The sequence below is a fragment of the Triticum aestivum genome, chromosome 4B (genome assembly GCF_018294505.1).
Source record: "Triticum aestivum cultivar Chinese Spring chromosome 4B, IWGSC CS RefSeq v2.1, whole genome shotgun sequence".
Classification (NCBI taxonomy): Eukaryota; Viridiplantae; Streptophyta; class Magnoliopsida; order Poales; family Poaceae; genus Triticum; species Triticum aestivum.
Genome location: NC_057804.1, coordinates 150,897,593 through 150,918,603, shown reverse-complemented (window position 1 = coordinate 150,918,603; position 21,011 = coordinate 150,897,593).

Genomic DNA, 21,011 nt, shown 5'->3' with positions numbered 1-21,011 from the left:
AGTTAGTTACAGGATGATGCATTATGTAACGAGTAAAGAGACTTGCCGGTAATGAGATTGAACTAGGTATTGAGATACGACGATCGAATCTCGGGCAAGTAACATACCGATGACAAAGGGAACAACGTATGTTGTTATGCGGTTTGACCGATAAAGATCTTCGTAGAATATGTAGGAGCCAATATGAGCATCCAGGTTCCGCTATTGGTTATTGACCGGAGACGTGTCTTGGTCATGTCTACATAGTTCTCGAACCCGTAGAGTCCGCACGCTTAAAGTTAGATGACGGTTATATTATGATTTTATGTGTTTTGATGTACTGAAGGTAGTTCGGAGTACCGGATGTGATCATGGACATGACGAGGAGTCTCGAAATCGTTGAGACATGAAGATTGATATATTGGACGACTATATTCGGACACCGGGATGGTTCCGAGGGTTATCGGATATATACCGGAGTACGGGGGGGTTACCGGAACCCCCCCCCCCCCCGGAGGTTAATGGGCCTCATGGGCCCAAGTGGTGGAAGAGGAGAGGCGGCCAAGGGGCAGCCGCGCGCCCCTCCCCCCCCCCCAAGTCCGAATTGGACAAGGAGGGGGGCGGCGCCCCCCCCCCTTTCCTTTCCCCCTATCTCTCCTTCCCTCTCCTCTCCTACTCCAACAAGGAAGGGGGAGTCCTACTCCCGATGGGAGTAGGACTCCTCATGGGGCACGCCAAGGGTGGCCGGCCCCCTCCCCCTCCTCCACTCCTTTATATACGGGGAGGGAGGCACCCCCTAGAGACACAACAATTGATCCTTGAGATCTCTAGCCGTGTGCGGTGCCCCCCCCCCTCCACCATAGTCCACCTCGATAATATCGTACTGGTGCTTAGGTGAAGCCCTGCGTCGGTAGAACATCATCATCGTCACCACGCCGTCGTGCTGACGGAACTCTCCCTCAAAGCTCGGCTGGATCGGAGTACAAGGGACGTCATCGAGCTGAACGTGTGCTGAACTCGGAGGTGCCGTGCGTTCGGTACTTGATCGGTCGGATCGTGAAGACGTACGACTACATCAACCGCGTTGTGCTAACGTTTCCGCTTTCAGTCTATGAGGGTACGTGGAAACACTCTCCCCTCTAGTTGCTATGCATCACCATGATCTTGCGTGTGCGTAGGAATTTTTTGAAATTACTACGTTCCTCAACAGTGGCATCCGAGCCTGGTTTTATGCGCTGATGTTATATGCGAGTAGAACACAAGTGAGTTGTGGGCGATACAAGTCATACTACTTACCAACATGTCATACTTTGGTTCGGTGGTATTGTTGGATGAAGCGGCCCGGACAGACATTACGCGTACGCTTACGCGAGACTGGTTCTACCGACGTGCTTTGCACACAGGTGGCTGGCGGGTGTCAGTTTCTCCAGCTTTAGTTGAACCGAGTGTGGCTACGCCCGGTCCTTGAGAAGGTTAAAACAGCATTAACTTGACGAACTATCATTGTGGTTTTGATGCGTAGGTAAGAACGGTTCTTGCTAAGCTCGTAGCAGCCACGTAAAACTTGCAACAACAAAGTAGAGGATGTCTAACCTGTTTTTGCAGGGCATGTTGTGATGTGATATGGTCAAGACGTGATGCTATATTTTATTGTATGAGATGATCATGTTTTGTGACCGAGTTATCAGCAACTGGCAGGAGCCATATGGTTGTCGCTTTATTGTATGCAATGCAATCGCCCTATAATTGCTTTACTTTATCACTAAGCGGTAGCGATAGTCGTAGAAGCAATAGTTGGTGAGACGACAACAATGCTATGATGGAGATCAAGGTGTCGCGCCAGTGACGATGGTGGTCATGACGGTGCTTCGGAGATGGAGATCACAAGCACAAGATGATGATGGTCAATATCATATCACTTATATTGATTGCATGTGATGTTTATCTTTTATGCATCTTTTCTTGCTTTGATCGACGGTAGAATTATAAGATGATCTCTCACTAAATTTCAAGATAAAAGTGTTCTCCCTGAGTATGCACCGTTGCCAAAGTTCCTCGTGCCCAGACACCACATGATGATCGGGTGTGATAAGCTCTACATCCATCTACAACGGGTGCAAGCCAGTTTTGCACATGCAGAATACTCAGGTTAAACTTGACGAGCCTAACATATGCATATATGGCCTCGGAACACTGAGGCCGAAAGGTCAAGCGTGAATCATATAGTAGATATGATCAACATAGTGATGTTCACCATTGATAACTACTCCATTTAACGTGATGATCGGTTATGGTTTAGTTGATTTGGATCACGTGATCACTTAGATAATTAGAGGGATGTCTATCTAAGTGGGAGTTCTTAAGTAATATGATTAATTGAACTTAAATTTATCATGAACTTAGTACCTGATAGTATTTTTGCTTGTCTATGTTGTTGTAGATAGATGGCCCATGTTGTTGTTCCGTTAAATTTTAATGTGTTCCTTGAGAAAGCAAAGTTGAAAGATGATGGTAGCAATTACACGGACTGGGTCCGTAACTTGAGGATTATCCTCATTGCTGCAAAGAAGAATTACGTCCTGGAAGCACCTCTAGGTGCCAGGCCTGCTGCAGATGCAACTAACGACATTAAGAACGTCTGGCAGAGCAAAGCTGATGACTACTCGATAGTTCAGCGTGTCATGCTTTACGTCTTAGAACCGAGACTTCAACAACATTTTGAACGTCATGGAGCATATGAGATGTTCCAGGAGTTGAAGTTAATATTTCAAGCAAATGCCCGGATTAAGAGATATGAAGTCTCCAATAAGTTCTACAGCTGCAAGATGGAGGAGATTGGTTCTGTGAGTGAACATATACTCAAAATGTCTGGGTATTGCAATCACTTGATTCAACTGGGAGTTAATCTTCCGGATGATAGTGTCATTGACAGAATTCTTCAATCACTGCCACCAAGCTACAAGAGCTTCGTGATGAACTATAATATGCAAGGGATGAACAAGACAATTCCCGAGCTCTTCACAATGCTAAAGGCTGCGGAGGTAGAAATCAAGAAGGAGCATCAAGTGTTGATGGTCAATAAGACCACCAGTTTCAAGAAAAAGGGCAAAGGGAAGAAGAAGGGGAACTTCAAGAAGAACGGCAAACAAGTTGCTGCTCAAGAGAAGAAACCCAAGTCTGGACCTAAGCCTGAGACTGAGTGCTTCTACTGCAAGCAGACTGGTCACTGGAAGCGGAACTGCCCCAAGTATTTGGCGGATAAGAAGGATGGCAAGGTGAACAAAGGTATATGCACTACAAAAAAATACACTTCCCTGATGATACGTGTTTGTCACAGTAGGTCGCGTTTTTTGTCATGCATGTACATCCATGACAAATTTATGACAGAATCAAGATAGTCATACATGTGTTGTTGTAGAAGTGTTCCATGACATTACCAAAATTATCATCACGGAAGTGTCCACTTCCATGACGATAAATCACGCGTCACAGAAGTGCTTTCATCAAGGGTGATCGACATGTGGCATCCACCGTAACGGAACACCGTTAAGCTATCGGGTCAGGTTTTGGATCCGATAACCCGTTAACAGCACCGACCAATGGGGATTTTCCACGTGTAAAATCATCATTGGCTGGAGGAGACACGTGTCAGGTCCGCGTTGGCACAGGTGTCACTCATCCAATGGGCGAGACGCGTCTATGATATGTTGACACGTGGACCGGCCCATCAAGTTTAAATGGGCCGGCCCAACTAAAGGCACACAAGATTTTGCGGACCATAATGGGCCGGCCCAGCTAAAGGCCCACGAGATTTTGCGGACCATAATGGGCTGGCCCAGCTAAAGCCCCACAAGATTTTGCGGGCCATAATGGGTCGGCCCCGGTAAAGGCCCACAAGATTTTTGTGTGCCATAATGGGCCGGCCCAGGTAAAGGCCCACAAGATTCTTGCGGACCATAATGGGTCAGCCCAGCTAAAGGCCCACGAGATTTCGCCAACATTAATGGATCGGCCCAGCTGTAGGCCCACAAGATTTTGAGGACCCTAGTAGGCCGGCCCATTAACTGGCTGCCATGTTTTGGGCCAAATGTCGGCCCATATTTGATCTGGTCCATTAATGGCCTGCCACGTTCCGGGCCTAATAATGGCCCATATGAGATCCGGCCCGTTAAAAGCCTGCCACGTTCTGGGCCAAATTACGACCCAGATCAGGTCTGGCCCTTTAACAGGCTTTGGGCTCAATTATGTCCCATACCAGATTCGGCCCGTCAATTGGATGCTTGACTTTTTGGCCCACTTGCTAAAGGCCCACTTAGTAATTCGGCATGCTATTAGTTTCATCCTGTTAAGGGCCCGTTTAACATTTCGGCCCTATATTAATTTCGGCCTGTTAAAAGCCCGTCATATAGGTTGGCCTAACTAAGGCCCGGTTTGCATCTGGCCTACTCGCAGTCGATATCTGATTGGGCCAAACAAGGACCGAGACAATTTTGGCCTGTTAAAAGCCCGTGATTTGATTCGCACAATCATGGGTCGGGTCCATTTCGGGCTGCTGCCGGCCCGTGAGCTGTTCGACACATTTTAGGCCCAACCTACATCGTGATTGCATGACGGCCCGATTATGTACCGTAATTTTACGGTTTGGCCGGTTTACTGCGAAGACAGGATATATATACAGTAAAATAACTGTAGCATCATGAATAAGAAAAAAACCTAGACTATACAATAAAGAAATTATGGCATATCACATCCACTGGGCATCAAAGTTCGCCACTACGATAATAAAGCACAAGCAGACAGCAGATTACATACACTAGGCATGAAAGATCGCCACCAGTGCAAATAAACACGCTGACAAAATAATATACAAAACCAATAGCACTTCAATAGAGTTCAAGAAAGGTTAGCCCTGTTGGGGAGCTGCAGCGCAAGCAGCTGAGCAAGATGATGAGACTACGCTTGTTCAACACTTATATCTTCCTCACTCTGAAAGATAAACAAGCAAATAGATGACAGGTTTTTCACATAAAAGTATCAGTGCTGACAATTCATCACATTTCTTACTGACGAATAAAGTGACACAATTTAAAATTGCATTAACACAATATAGTATTGTTCAGGTCAAGACATGGCAGGAAATGACATTGTGAAGGAGTTGGCAGCTTCACGACACCACTGGATTATAGATCAAGAACTCATAAGTATCAATGGTTAGTGTGCTATCAATTTATCCCATTTCAGATTGGAAAATAAAGAGATGGTTTAAATAATAGTAGAATGATATGACATTGTTCATAGTTAAGACATTGCAGAATATGACATTGTGTTGTAGTGGGTATGTTCACCACACCACTGGATTACGGATGAAGAACAGAAGCATACATGAAGTGCAAAAGAAGATCACTTGCTCTGTATAGTTTAATTTACATGGTATGAAGAAGGAACTTGGTTGTACAACTGAAAACTTAAATTGAGAAGGACAAACTTTTGTTTATGAACTACATAATAAACTTTAAACATGCAATTTGATGCAAACACCAAAAATAAACAGATGTTGCAGTCATGCCTAACCAAATATATACAACAAAGTTTGAAGGCTTGAGAAGGACAAACTTACATTATTGGTGAAGATGGGCTCTATAAAGGCCTTGTCCATGCTGATGGGGGGGGCAATTCAAGAAGTTTACCACAGAATCTTCTTCATAAGCATTGCCTTTATTCTACATTTTGTTAAGAGTAAATATAGATGTGATAATATACAAAAAATGGAGAATATTTAAGATAATATGAAGAGTGATGCTACATAACCAAGTAGCTATAAATGTAAGTGCAACGATACAGGCAAAAGGTACAGCCAAGAGCAATGCACATCTAAACTTCTTCAGTACCAACCTTATGGTAAGAGTAAATATAGATCTGATGTGTAGAAAATGGAGGGCAAAGGAAAATAAGCTGCAGAGTGATGGTACATGACCAACTACATGTCATTATAAGGACACTGATAAAGGACAGCATGTACTTACAAGAACAATGCAGAGCTAAAAAAGAACATTGGCATTGGATATATTCTACACTAATGTAACCATTCATACATATCAGATAATTTGGAGCGAATAATTGATAAGCAAGCTATCATGCATACTGCTGTCACAGAATGAACCAGGTATGTATGCAAGTACATTGATACAGGACAACAGGTACTAACAAGAGCCAAGCAGCGGGCAGCATATTTGTGATATCTTGTCGTTCTTTTCAAACCAGAATTCTTCTTCGAGCAGATTTCCTGCAAAAAAGATCCATAAGGCACATGCAGAAAAGTAGAAGTTCAAATTGTCATGTGATTTCATAGACAGTACCTCATCCTGGGAACGAGACCAGTGCATAACAAGGTTTTTCCATTCTAAATTTAGCACAGGAGACTTCACTCGAAAGACTTGCCATCAAAGTGTGATTTCCTCAGGTAACACCGATAGTGCTGCAATGCTTCCTTGAAAAGCACAAGCAAGCTTTGCTCATCATGACTATCCAGATTGACCCTCGCCTAGTTACAACAATGTAATGTAAATCATTGATGTGTTCAATCAGCAGAAAACAGGAAAATAATAACCATGAATAATAGCACTTACACATAAGTTGGACAGGAAGATGTGAAAATGGTGTTTGTCTTCACTATAATCTTCCCATGATGGGAATATATGCACGTAGTCCCTAACAACATTGAAAGCATTGTCTTTTAAACTGGGAATAAATGGAATGGGGTTCCAATCTGCAAGAATTGGCCGTCTCTGCAGTTGGGATAGGTCTTCGGCCGGTGGACTTCCTGTACTTTTTGCTGGAGTGGGATTTTTCTGTGGTACGGCTGGTGCTATGGCAAATGAAATCGGTATACCTTTTACTAGAGTGCAGGTCATATGTGGTGGGGCTAGTGGTGTGGCCAGTGAAGTATGGGTACAGTCTGCTGGAGTCGGTCCTGGTTGTACAGCCAATATAAGTGGGGTGTTGTCTGATTTCTCCAGCACCACCACGTTTTTCAAGGACTTTGTTGGTGCTCCTTCAGGTTCGGCAATCACCCTCTTCCTTTTTGATGTCTGATGCACAAGAACAGCATTTGAGTGTAAAAACATGGTATGATGACAGATGGAACATGTATTGATAATGGATGGGCATGGCATCTCGACATATATGATGAGTAAACTAAGCAGATGGCAGTGCAACAAAGTAGAAGAAATGCAAGACAACATATGCAAGATACCCGCAATCAATAAAACCTTGCCAAATTAGAACATGCACCTTGATGGGTGAACATGACAGGCCATCTGCCTTTGACTCCTTGAGGTTAGAATAGTCATTAGGATCATATTCTAAACAAGAATCAACAGGTGGGCAGCGTATGAGTTTCATTGCATCCAGAATGGCACTCAATGCCTTGGTGCCAATTTTGTAAGTCATTGAAGTGTTTAGCTTCAAGAGTGCACTGCTGCTAGTGCAACACAAAGCAACTACACAGATCATAGTGTAGATATAACGGGGGAAACCGTAAGCATCAAAGTAAAATCAGCAAAGTGGAACTTGCTGGAATATATGTGTTAGTACTGCCGGTACGGCTAGAAAGGCTTTGGATACCAGTTCTCTTCAACTGAAGGTGCGGTACTATTAATATCAGTGTAACTCTCAAAGGCGACACAGCTCCCCACATTTCCTTGCTATTCTTATAGGATTCAAGTGGGCAGGTGACTACAAATCCTATTCCTATGTTTACAAAATCCTACGAATCAAAGAGGCTCAAAGTGTCCATCACAACTGATCCTATAGACCTCTACACTACAAATTTGCCTGCTCATCTTCAGTACAAGGAACATACTGTACTACTATCATACTCCCTCCGTTCCAAAATATAAGTCTTGGTAGAGATTTCCACTATGGATCACATACAAATGTATCCAGATACATTTTAGAGTGTAGATTCACTCATTTTGCTCCATATGTAGTCCATGGTGGAATCTATACAAAGACTTGTATTTAGGAACGGAGAGAGTACATATTAAAGAAGAACGGAAGAGGAACATGGTAAAGAAGAGCAAGCAGATTTTGGATAATAAAATGTTGGTTGCGCAGTGCCCACACATGATGAACCAGAGCGCATTAAGAATGCAACTCCCAGCTGTCTCTCGACAATTTCAGGCGGTTGGATGAAGATCCTACATCTCCTAACCCTCCTTCTCCCTCATCTTTGATTCTTCCCATACAGAACACCGCACGGGCCGTCGGCCGGACCACCGGCCCCCACCGCCTGTGTTCCTCCGCCACCCCCACCCCCCACCCGCGCCCCAACCCCCACCCGTGTCGATTTTTCTTCGTTCGGCAAGGCCCCACAACCACCCGATCCCCTTCGATCGCACCGGCAAACTCCGGCAAGCTCTGAAAAATCGACTGACCCAATTTTGAAATTTAGTCTACTGTGATTTAACTAGTGTGGAATATAAAAGGGGAAAACCATAAGCATTGGGAGTATAGTGTTGAGCGTGCCATGGAGGATCTGAAGGTGCAAACTGGACAAAGGCAACTTCGTAACCAAGACAAGAAATCAGAGTAAAGCAGTGGCGATCTATTTTCTTGCTGCGATAAATAAGTTGAGCATATACGAAAGAGTACCGCCTCTGGTGCGGCGCCGTGTACGCATCTGCTGAGAATTTGACGGTACTGCGGTAGCGATGGCTGTAGGCGGTGTGGAAGCAGATCTAGGAGGGTAGACGGTGGCGGCGGGGCGTGGTGGACGAGATGGTTGTAGGAGCGGCGCCGACAAGGTGGATGACGGCGGGGATGAAGCGAGAGGACGGGATGCAAGGATCCCGGTCCGAAGCCGTGGATGAGAGAGGTCGATCTCTTGTAATGGACGGCGGCGTCGGGGTATCGGCTCCGGCATGGTGGAGGAGGACGGCGGTGGATGGGGTGGCGGACGGCGGCAGACGGAGGAGGGTGGGGTGGAGAGGGTGTTTTGGCGCCCACGGAGTACAAATGGGGAAAAGGGAGGTAGAGAGGAAGGGGGAATGATGTATTCAGGGCGCGCTTGTCTCAAATGCGAGGAAATTTACAAACTTAGCCCCTGTTTTAAATTTCTACTGCATCACAGCAACATTAGTCGGTTGGGGATAGGACTGTAATCTCGCATACACCTAATATTTGCCGACGAGAGTTTGTTTTTGGCACCCACCATGTATGAATATGAATCGGGGAGGGAGTCGATTTCGGCCGAGGACACACTATGTTTTGGCGCCCACCGTGTATGAATCCGGGTGAGAGGCGGTTTCATCACGTTTGGGCGAAATTACAAACCTACCCCTATCGAAACCTATAGAAATCCAGCAGATAGGCTTTGCGTGGCAGGGATAGGTAGTAGTAATTTCCATCTCGCAGATTTTGGTTTCGGGCGGTTACTGCGGCTTTCCCTGCTTCGTTCAAATTTTGCATAGTGCATGTTTACCGTGCCAAATCAATTCGAATCCCGTTTGTATTCTATTTTTTTCGGGCGGGATCCATTTTCAATTGGAATTACATTCTATATGCATCATTTTTATACATACTTTCAAAAGCACAACAAAGAATTCTGCTCCTTTATATGTATAATATGATTTACAAATACAACGATCTCAAAATCTTAAGGTTGAATTTGAAAAAAATTAACCAAATTATGTTCTATTAAAATTTATGGATCAGTAATATCTACATATTAAATAACATAGATGTGCGTGAATTCATATGAGTATGCATGTTTGATAGATCAATTTTGGTTCGAGTATGGATTACATGTATCATCATCTCAAATTCAAATATTTGAATCCGTTTTTTGTTCACTCCTTTCACGCCCATCTCTCTCGCATGCATGCTCCTTCAGGTAGTTATCACTCTCTTTTCTCCAACTCACCCGCACGCTCACTTCATGTTTCTCCTATCCTCGCAAACATGGTCTCTCGACGTCTCCCTTGAAGTGTCACACTCTCCCTACCATTATACATTACATGTTTTCATTATCGCTCACGTCTCTACTATTCTCTGGTATCACTCGGTACCTAAGCTTTCTTTTTCACCGCCAAACACATAGTCTCCACTCGTCTTTCTCTCTATGGGATTCTCTCACACACCCTATATGTCTCTACATATGACCCATACCACTAAATTTACTCTCTCTCTCTCTCTCTCTCCTATAGACACAACATTTGTTGCAGTCTCCTTTTCGTCTCCATCCCAGACTGACATTATTCATTTGTTTACCGATCAGACAACCCCCTCCCCTCTATCTCTCTCTCACATACACACACACAACTCTTGCTTCCACTCCCCTTCCCGACTACCGTATCTCTCTCGCACACACAAAACTCTCGCTTTCGCACCCCAACTCGTATTTCTCTCACAAACATTTATCGACTAGCTAGCCTCTAGATAGGTTTATACACCCGCACACTCGTGCTTCCACTATTGCATACATGTCTCTCTCCCGCTCCTTGTATCTATGTAGATTTTTCTTCCCTTCTTGAGACACGCCCTCTCGATCGTGCACACACACACTATCACCTCATTTTAAGCTGATACCTATCGCACACACACTCCTTGTGTTTTCGTCACACATGCACTCCGTCCTCCTCCACTCTCCCTATCTCTCACACACACACATGGGCTTTTTGCAACAACTAGCAAGATGCTCATGCGTTGCACGGAACATCAAGATGCATTTGTATGAGTAGTTTATCTTGTGGGGGAAAAGGATGAACGAGGGAAGGCCTTATTTGCAAATGTGGAGAGGTGTGTGGGTATATTTTTGCAAAGTTGTCATTGTTTCCTTCCTATCCGTCAGATATAGATCGAACGGCCTATATTGCAGGATGGCAGGCACACGATCATCACCGACAATGCTTTTTATAAGAGTAGGGATAAAAAATAGAGTTGGTGATGATGGTGGGTCTGCCATCCTGCAATGTAGGTCGTCCAATTTATATCTGGCAGATAGGAAGGAAAATATGGCAATTTACCCGCACTCTTCACCACATTTGCAGATAAGGCCTTCCCTTGTTCATCCTTTTCTCCCACAAGATCTTGTATTCCGTGCAACGCACGGGCATCTTGCTAGTAAGAGTAGATATTAGACATATACCACTTCTCGAATCTTGAAACCAACAACATTCCTCACTTATCTCATCAAAACCGCCAAAGGAATATATTTTGAGTGAAACATAACATATTTTTAGTGATATACGTATTTCAAAACTAGACTTCTTTTCTATCAAATCGGTGAATATGTATTAATCTACTTTGATCGTGTGGCAACGCATTGGCACATTGCTAGTAGTTATTATAATTTTTGGACACCAGACAAACGGTGGAGTACATATACGAAAAGAAGAGGCGCACGCACGCAGTCGGCCTCTCACTGTCTCGCACACATGAGTGTTATGTAAAGGCGACATTAACAAATAAACCCTAAAACCCTAGGTGCACGATTGCTGCATTCGCGGGTACCGGGTACATGGTGGGGCACCTTTGTAGGAATAGTCAGCTCGCGTGATAATTTGATCCGTAGGAGTTGATGGTCGGGACCACAGGTGAACGACTTGGAGCGCGGTGGCTCGCCAGTTGCCATAGATCGAGTAGCCACGTTTAAAATATCAATTTTTAGCGGGGTTAAGAGTTCCGATTTTCAATGGCGCGTTATAAGTAGTAACTAGTTTTTAGAACGATTGGTATGGAGCGAAAATGGAATTCATAGTACTACGTACCTCCTTGGCGTATGGTTGTATGGGTTTATGTTGCAAGATGTTGAAGCTGGTAGTTCTAGGGCAAATACTATGGTTTAGATTTAGATGCTGGTTTTCAGTAATGAAAATCAGAAGGGGAAACCCTTCTTTGATTAAAAAAACGAGTACCTCGATTCTGGTTTACTAGTCCCCATCGTACTTTGGGTCAAAGTTTGTCCACAAATTTTACTTGTAAAATGTGAATGGAAAACGAGATTTTGTTATACCCAAACAAAAAAGGACTGGAGGGAGTGATTGCTCGGACGTGGACGTGACCTCTCATAGCGCATGCATTGAACTGGCGCGCCGGCCAAGAGGGCCGCACTCGCTGTAGGCCCGGCTGAGCATGCCTCCTCGCCGCGTGCAACCGACTACCCCGCCTGCCTTCATTGAATCCACACGTGTGCCGGCAACACGTCCTTCCGCGAGCCGGCAGGCATTTTAGAACACAAAAAATGACTAAAATATAATAATTTACGCATGGTCTTGACTTGTTGTGCTCGCACTGGTAGCAGGAACTAGTAGAGGTTTTTCTTTATTTATTATAACTCTCCTCACATTTTTTTCACTTTGAAGTGAATAATGGTTGTGGACATTATGTATGAATGTCCAGATATCTGTGAACATGAGTTTGATGTGGAAGTTGAACTTGGAATGTCGGGCTTGCACATGAACTATACCATGTCCAATGCTTCATCTGATATTGTTTGGAAAGTAATTGTTGTTATTACATGACCCGAAAAAACATTTTGTGCCACATCAGTAGATGCACGGACATCACAACAGGCATGCCGACTGGATAAACATTTGAACCTAGCTATTATGAAGGAAATTTTGTATTGACAACAATTTTAGATAGCAGGAGATGCCTAGCCTGCTCTGCCTCTCCTAGCTTATTTCTGGCTTCTTCCATCTCTTCTTTGGCTTGGGTGAAGAGAGCATCTGATTGCTCTTTTCGCTTCTTCAGGAACTCAACTACATTCTCAAGGGCTGCTGCACGCTTTCTTTCAGCCTTTACTAATGCCACGAGGACACGAACAGCTGACGACTCCACCTGGCTTGTGTGTAATCCAGCATCATCTGGGAATTTGCACCTTGTGTCTAATCCAGCATCATTAGGGAACTGGTACATTGTGTGTAATCCAGCCTCATTTTGGACACATGATCTCGAGGTTGACCATACTTCCCTCCTCGCAGGAACTGCATCCTGACATGAAGTTACTTCTTTTTTAGATCAATACTCAGAGCAACCTAGATCCATTTAGTAGAAGCCAGATAAACAGAACTCGGAGAAGTGAATTCAAAAGGAAAAAAAATAAAAACAGACTACAAGGTGAGAACACCCACTTCCTACATCAAGCTAAAAAAAGCATTAGGACGATTAAGACTCTTCTTATTACACATTGAAGAACACCACGCTTAAGAGAAACAGAAACTACAACATATACACATCGAAGAACACGAGGCTAAATGAAAGTAATTGAAAGTGTGTTACTTACCAAAGCTCATTTTATAGGTTCGGTGCAGCTCCTCTTTAACTTGCCATGCTCCTTGAAGATGTCCCGAATATCCCGTGTTTGGTCTTCATTGCTCCTCTGCATGTTCGCACTCGTGGTTTTAAAATCTCAACATGGCAAGAAAAATATACTACTAGTAATACTCGCGCATCTTGTGGGCAACATTAAAGCACTCGTCTGCCATGTTAGAGCATCTCCAACAGAATCACAACGCGCGGCGCTTTAAAAAAGTGTTTATAGTGCTGAGATCGAGAAGTAGAGACTAGAGAGTAGAGGATAGTTCTCAGCATAGATAGATAAAAAAGATAATTCAACTACTCCTCATCGTCCGACTCCTCCTCGGTGATGTCCTCCTCCGACGTATGACTGTAGGCGTGAAGATACCGATCATCGTCGGATTCCCAGGGCGACGCTGCTCCTAGCCTCATGTTGAATTGAGCGTCCGCTTTTCTCCTACGCTTATCCTCGTGATAGGCAGCTCGCTCCGCCCTCCTCTTATCCCTCTCCGCCCTCCTTTGCGCATAGAACTCGCGCTCGTTGATGATGTCCTGCGGGAAGTGTTGGCGCCACAACGCCGTGGCTTCCTCGTCCATCTCGGCGATGCCGAGACGGTGCTCCCGCCTTCGGTTGTCGCGACGATCCTCGTTGGTGCTAAGCCGCGACAGAGGCACGAGCTCCTGTGCCTGCTCCCGCGTCGGCATGTTTGGGAAGTTCAATGTTCTATGATGCCACCGGAGGTGCCACGTGGCCACGTCGTATGCGCGGGCGGCCTTGTTGGCGGTGTCGAAATTTCCGAGGCCGAGGCGCATCCCGCGAAACCAGATCTTGGCGGAGAAGCCGCTGGAGGGGCGCGCGCGGACGCTGCAGTATCCCCAAGTTTCCCGGTCACGCGGCGGCATGGTGGCACGGCAGCGGTGAGGCGAAAAAGAGCAGGGAGAGAGCAGTGGCGAGGCACAGAGCGGGGAGAGAGCGGTGGCAAGGCACAGATCGGTGGGAGGGCGTTGAATTTTATAAAGCGCACCGGACGCCGCCCGCCAAAACTAGCGCATGCCCGGCCGCTTTTTCCCACGTGCGCGCGATCCTTTCCTGATGTCTCTGCTATCTCTACTCTCTTCTCTACTGTTATATTTATTTTATATTTTATATTTAATATTTATCTCTACTTCTCTAATGTCTACTTTTTTTCTCTATACTTTTTTTTCTTGCAATATAGGTCGTCCGATTTATATCTGACAGATAGGAAGGAAACAAATGGGAATTTTGCAAAAAGATACCCATACCCCTCTCCAGATTTGTAAATAAGGCCTTCCCTCATTCATCCTTTCTCCCACAAGATAAACTACTCATACAAGTGCATCTTGATGCGTGCAACGCATGGGCATCTTGCTAGTTCTAAATACCTTTCCATCATTTGCCACACTACTAGTTGCAGATGAAAAATCTACCCAAGCACAGCGTGATACAGGAGCGACAAACAATTACAAGCTGATATTTTGTTGGACAATGGAGGTTATAACCAATTAGTTTTATGGGAACAATAGCACCCAGGAAATTTGAAGGGTGGGTATGAACAAAATTGGAACTGCACATGTACTGCTAAGTGATTCAATAGACACATTACCATTCGAGGAGGAGAACGATGGTCGCAGCGGCCTTTGTGAGTCATGGTCAGCAAGGGAGTCAGTTCATTGTCCATGACGGTGGTACTTCTGCGCTTGGCGTCGGCTTCCGGGAAGAAGATCCGAGACCGTGGAAGACGATGTCGGGGAAGAGGCTTCGTGTACGACGACAATGGTGGACCGGCTCCAGTGCGGCGTACGAGGTCATCGATGAGGCAGATGCTCTGCGGTGGACGAGTGCGTCGATGTAAAGGGGGGAGCACGAAGGCTACGGTGCCGTGGAGAAGTCTATTTTGCGGTGGGGATAGAAAATGGGGAGTATTCGGGTGTACTACTCTGGGTGTTGGGGTGGGGTTGGCTGGATAGGGTGAACCTGAAGTTACGGAAACAGCCCCCTACCAAGCGTCATCCGTAGGCCTGTTCCGAAGGCTATGATGGTAACTTCCCATTGCTTGAATCAGGGTCGCGGGAGATTTTCCCGCCGACCTCAAAATTTTGTGACACTGGACTCCCCGTGTGGCGTGTTGAGTGATTCGGCTAAGCAACTAGCGAGTAGTAGTAGTAAACTCTGCATATTAGGTTTGACCGAAATTAAACTTCCTAAAGTTTCACCAAGTTTATAGAAAAATATAAATATTTACCATAACAAATATGTATGATGTGAAAGTACATTCAATAATGAATCTAATGGTATTTATTTGTTATTGTATATGTTAATATTTTTTGTTATAAGCTTTCTGAGAGTTTACAAAACTTGACTTTGACCAATGCTAATATGCGGAATTAAATAAGAAACAGAGGGAGTACAAATTTGTTTTCTTAGTTTGTAGTGAACTAATCATTTGTTGAAATTGTGAAATAAATATATTAGGCTATTGACTTCGAATGTAATGGTCTATACAATTCAATAGTTACAATCATTGTCGAATCCCAAGATGTATACAAGGTCTATAGTACTTCACAACATGCTCAAACTTACATAATCCCAGTCAAATGAGAATCTAAATGCATTTCATAGTTATTACTTTGTAGGATGCAACAAAACCAACCATAACTCTACATCAGCCATTATAGAAGCAACATTTTGACATATCCCAATGTGTGAATGAAACATGCAGAGAGAGCTTTTGAAGATGGAGCATATAGGGCGGGAAAGATTGTATGTATGTGGATGAGAGAGTAGGAGACAAACCTCACGAGACAGCGAGAGAGAGATAGAGAGAGAAAGAGAGAGGAAGAAGTTAGGTCTGTGAGAAAGATGGAGACATGTAATATACGTGAGATGCGTGTGCATCCGGATTCTGTATACGTGGAAGGAGAAGAGACAACATGTTTGATGAGAGGGCTGGAAAAACATGGACGAGAGGGGAAGGATCTCGTGGGTTGAGGGATTGATAATTTTGTGCGGGGGAGAGAGGGCTTAGTAATTTTGTGTGTGAGAGAGAGAGGGTGGGGGGAGGAGTCAGTCAGCCGTCATCACATCACCCTGCTTCCAAATGGCCCCGCATTCTCTAGCGCGGTGTGGTCACCTTCTTCGATCTGCTCGATGCCCTCTTTGAAGATTGAGGTGTTGTGCATGTTGGGGTGCAAAGAAGCACTAGCGAGAGTGGTCGCCAGATAACCTTGGATGGGGATTAATTGTGTGCTCGGGGGAGGGTGTGTGTGTGTTGTGCTGCGTGTCTCTCTCTCTCTCTCTGTGTGTGTGTGTGTGTGTGTGTGTGTGTGTGTGTGTCAGATATTAAGAGAAAACAAACCTAAGGAGAGAAATGGGTATTCACGAAGAGATTGCGCGGGCCTTGAGGTGGGTAGGGGCCGGGTGAGGGTGTCAAAATGTGCGCATTGATGCATGTGTTGCATGCGATCGTGCGAGGGACGGACGAATCGAGAGAGATGGTTGTTGTGTTACGGATGCTCCTCTCTCTCTGTCTCTATCTCTCTCTCTCTCACACACACACACACACACACACACACACGCGCGCGCGCGCGCGCGCGCACACACACAAGTAAACTAGAAGACCGTTCTCTCATGTATACACAACGTATCGGCATCTGTCTATGTCTCACTCATGCATGATCATTTGCACATTCACACCTCTCTATGTCTGTATCACACGCACACTGTCACCACATTGCCCTTCCGCCACAACACACATATGGACACATACACATGTTCTCTCTCAGTCACACACACAAAATCAGTATTAAAAAAACTAGGGCGCACCTAAAACGTCCAAATCCAAATAAAAACGAACTGGAGCTAAATTCAAATATATGGAAATATTACAGCGTCAAGAACTTTCCCAGGAAAAAAAGTTGAGTAATATTCGAGGATTGTTTTCACACACACACAAAAAGGTTCGGTGGATGTCCATCGAGCGCGACACGGTGACGCACTGTTCGATCGACCGCGCGGCCGCGGTTCACGCGCTTGCACAGGATTCCGTATCATGGCTGTGGTACTAACTAATAAAAGCGTTGCCTAAGTCTAATGTTTACGTGTACTAGTACGGTTTTCTTTTAAGTTTGACCAACCTTATATAAAACTAAAGTAAGCTCCCACGCGCACACTCATCAATATGCCGCCGCCTCCGTTGCGCATGCCGGCGCCCGCCTGCTCCGGCCAACAATTTCTCGCCCATCACCGCCGTGTCACTGCCATCCCTATGCCATGAAGCCGAAGGCTCGCCCGCTCACGTCGTCTGCAGTCCCTCCTCGAGATGCCGCCGCGCTGCCAAGCATGCGAGAAGCTGGTGGAGCCGCGTCTATGCACGCAGCGTACGAAGAGGAGGACGAGGGCGTGCTCCAGCACGCCGGCGAGGAGGAACTAGCGTGTCATTGTCGTCTCCACCCGCGCAGAGGAGGCACGCATGGCGGCTGTCGCGGTGAAAGTCGGTCGCGCGCGCGTCGAGCCCGCAAACCTGGTGCGGACGCGGAATCTACCTTTGAGACCTTGAATGCCACATGGATCCTGCAATATGAAGGAGCAATTTGGGTCAGTCGACTCATGTGAGCCGTTTGATGCAACATGGATGGCTAGAAGGGCTTCTTCCACCTCTTCTGTCGTCTTTTTCCTTCGCTCCATCGAACTTCTTTCACAAATCGACTGACCCAAATTATACTACTAGTACGAACATATTAAGTACAGTAGGAACACAAAGATATGAGCAGTAGTACCAACTGCAAGAAGAACAGTAGTAAGACATAGTACTAGTACTACTGTACGTACTAAAGAGTTCAAATAATGAGAAAGAACATAAACATAGTTCTGCTGGGGCCTTAGCACAACACACGCTTGAAAATAAACTAAGCAACTAGTCCGCTTGACACTGAAGTAGAACCAGCATGAGCGACGTCACTGCCACCTACTCGGAGTCCGAGTCCACGTCCTCGACTTCGTCCTCGTCCCTCTTCCTCTTCCTCTTCGCTGACACTTCTTAGCTTGAACCGGACACTGGGCTCTACTTCTTCATCCAACCCTTGCATATATTTAAACAAAGGTAGGCATCCATTGCTGCTTACAGGATGTGATCTTCATCTAATGTCTTCGACTCCCATGCATGATGAAACTCGTGATGAGGTTTCTTCAGTTTAGCGTATGAAGGATCAATCATGGCTGCTGCTAGGGTCAGCATTGAAGGTTGAGAGGAGGAGACCAGGCTTGCCTTCTGGAGATCGAAGGGCTGGCCTACAATGAGACCTATCTGACGCAGGACATCCATGTCGTCCTTAAAGCCTACAGTAACGAATTTCACTCTTTTGTCCTTGAGCAAGTTCTTAAAATCCTGGCACTCAATGTCGGCATGGCATATGTGGTAGACCAAGCAAACATTATGTACGCAAACCTGGATCACGGCGAGCTTCTTCCTCTCTTCGTCCTTTAGATCCTTCTCTCGTCCCAGGACTGTGGTGTACTCAACATCTAGCCCAGCGACCCACTCATCTGTTGAACTGTTGAACATGCGTAGGAAGCGAGTAAGCCATGCTTTCACCGTCGCAGATCCACGTGTGTAGATGACAATGAACTGATCGCCGGTGATGGATCTAACCTGGTACTCAACGGCGACCATGGAGATTTGGGAGGCCATGGATTTTGGAGGAGGGTTAGGAGAAGTTGAACTGTTGTACCCCACAAAAAAACTGGGAGCGAACTAATGTGAAAGGACGGGACGACTGGGAGCGAACTGTTGTAAGGTAGAAGACGGGGACGAGTAGGGCGTGCGAACGGCATGGGGTTGCTGGCTTGCCCGGTGGATAAACGGCTGCAAGCCCCCAAAGAGTTCTCGAGAACTATGCGGGACCCACTAGATGTCATGTCTACTAGACCCATATCATAGGCCTGGCGGTATAGCTTCTGCCTGTTCGCACGCCATGCCGGCGCGTGGATGTAACTTCACTTAATTCCATCAACCGTCGCGCCTCCCACGACCTTCGCCTCCCTCGCGCAGTCGCGCCCTTTGAGACTTCGACCGGCTATAGATGAGCATTTTTTTCCTACTCCGCATGCATGATACTCCCTCTGGTCCTTTTTACTCCTGTCAACCGTTTGCAAAGTGTTTGACCAAATTTATACTTTTTTTGAACACAACCTTATATTAATTAACCAGCCACACCAGTACACTCATTCGATACAATATTCACCACACAGGGCGGTACGTTATTTACAAGAATACCATCTAATCTATTGTCAAAGCTATACTTAGCGATTAAGTGTGCCACCTTATTGGCCGAACGGCTAATATTTGACAATTGAAGATTGTTGATCAACTTTGAGATGCTCAACGCTTTCATCTTCAGGTCACGCATAGCAGACCTTTCATAGTCCCCCGATGCAAGAGACGCCACCACAAAAGCACAATCAGTATCTAAAATTACAGGACTATGAAGAGAAATACCTATGTAGAGACCGGCAATGCAAGCCCTAAGCTCCGCTTCCTCCATGCTTTGACAGGCATCAATGAAATCCCACGACCAAATTTATACTAAAAATATCAATATCTACAATACTGATTATAATGAGTATAAGAACTATGTTTTATAATGAGTGTAAAAATATTGATTTGACATTGTGAATGTTGATAGTACATTTTTCTATAAGTCTGATGAAAGTAGAGGTACATTGACTTCAGACAAAACTTAAATGCACAATGCAGACTAGTTCCTCCGTCCAGGTGCGTGCCATGTCCTATCTTGTCATCACAACAAGGTTAGCTATTAGAGTACCACTACCTCCTTTCTAGTTTAAAGGGCTCGATTCAAAAATTTCACCTACTCTTAGCAAGATAGTAGAGGTGGTGGAATAGTTTTTGAAGTCTGCAAAAGTACTCAACTAATGTTGTCATTCTTCACAAAAAAATGTGTTTACCAATGCATGCATGAACACTAGTTACTCTAACCCCCCCCCCTCTATTCTTTAATTCTTTGCCACATCAGCATGTTTGCTATTCCCGTGTGCATGATATCAGCTAAGATACCACCATTATGGTTAGCCTTAATCATCGCATGCAATAATTTAGTGCACCTTGAAATATGAACATGTGTGGGGCGTGTATGTTTTTAATGACTTGAGACTATACCTAGCCCGACATGCAAGATGACTTATTATGCACTGTACCCCATACCTGCAGGAAGCCCGTTCGTCTCCAAATCTTTTCCTCTCCATGTGTGGAAACAATATGCCTGTCAAACTCTCCTTCTCCCTCCGGCGGTCCCACCACTCCACCCCGTGTGAAAAAATCTGCATGCATGACCCTCCTCCCCCCACGCTCGTCCAATCCGTTATTACCAGCAATATTTCCATCCCTTCCCTCCCCCGTAATTTACTCCAACAAATATGCCCACATAGCTGTTATTAACTGCAGGTGCATTGGGTCATTGACATATGGGCCCAACAGGGGTCTGGCCCACATGTCAGTGACGCAACTGGACCTGCCCACTACTAGGAAAAGGGCTATAGATGGAATTCACACTAATGGCGCACCAGACATGTGGTGCGCCATTACTATATACTAATGGCGCACCATGTGTTGGTGCGCCATTAGTGTCCAAATACTAATGGCGCACCACATCCACGGTGCGCCATTAGTAAAAATATTTTTTTAAAATTTTGTTCA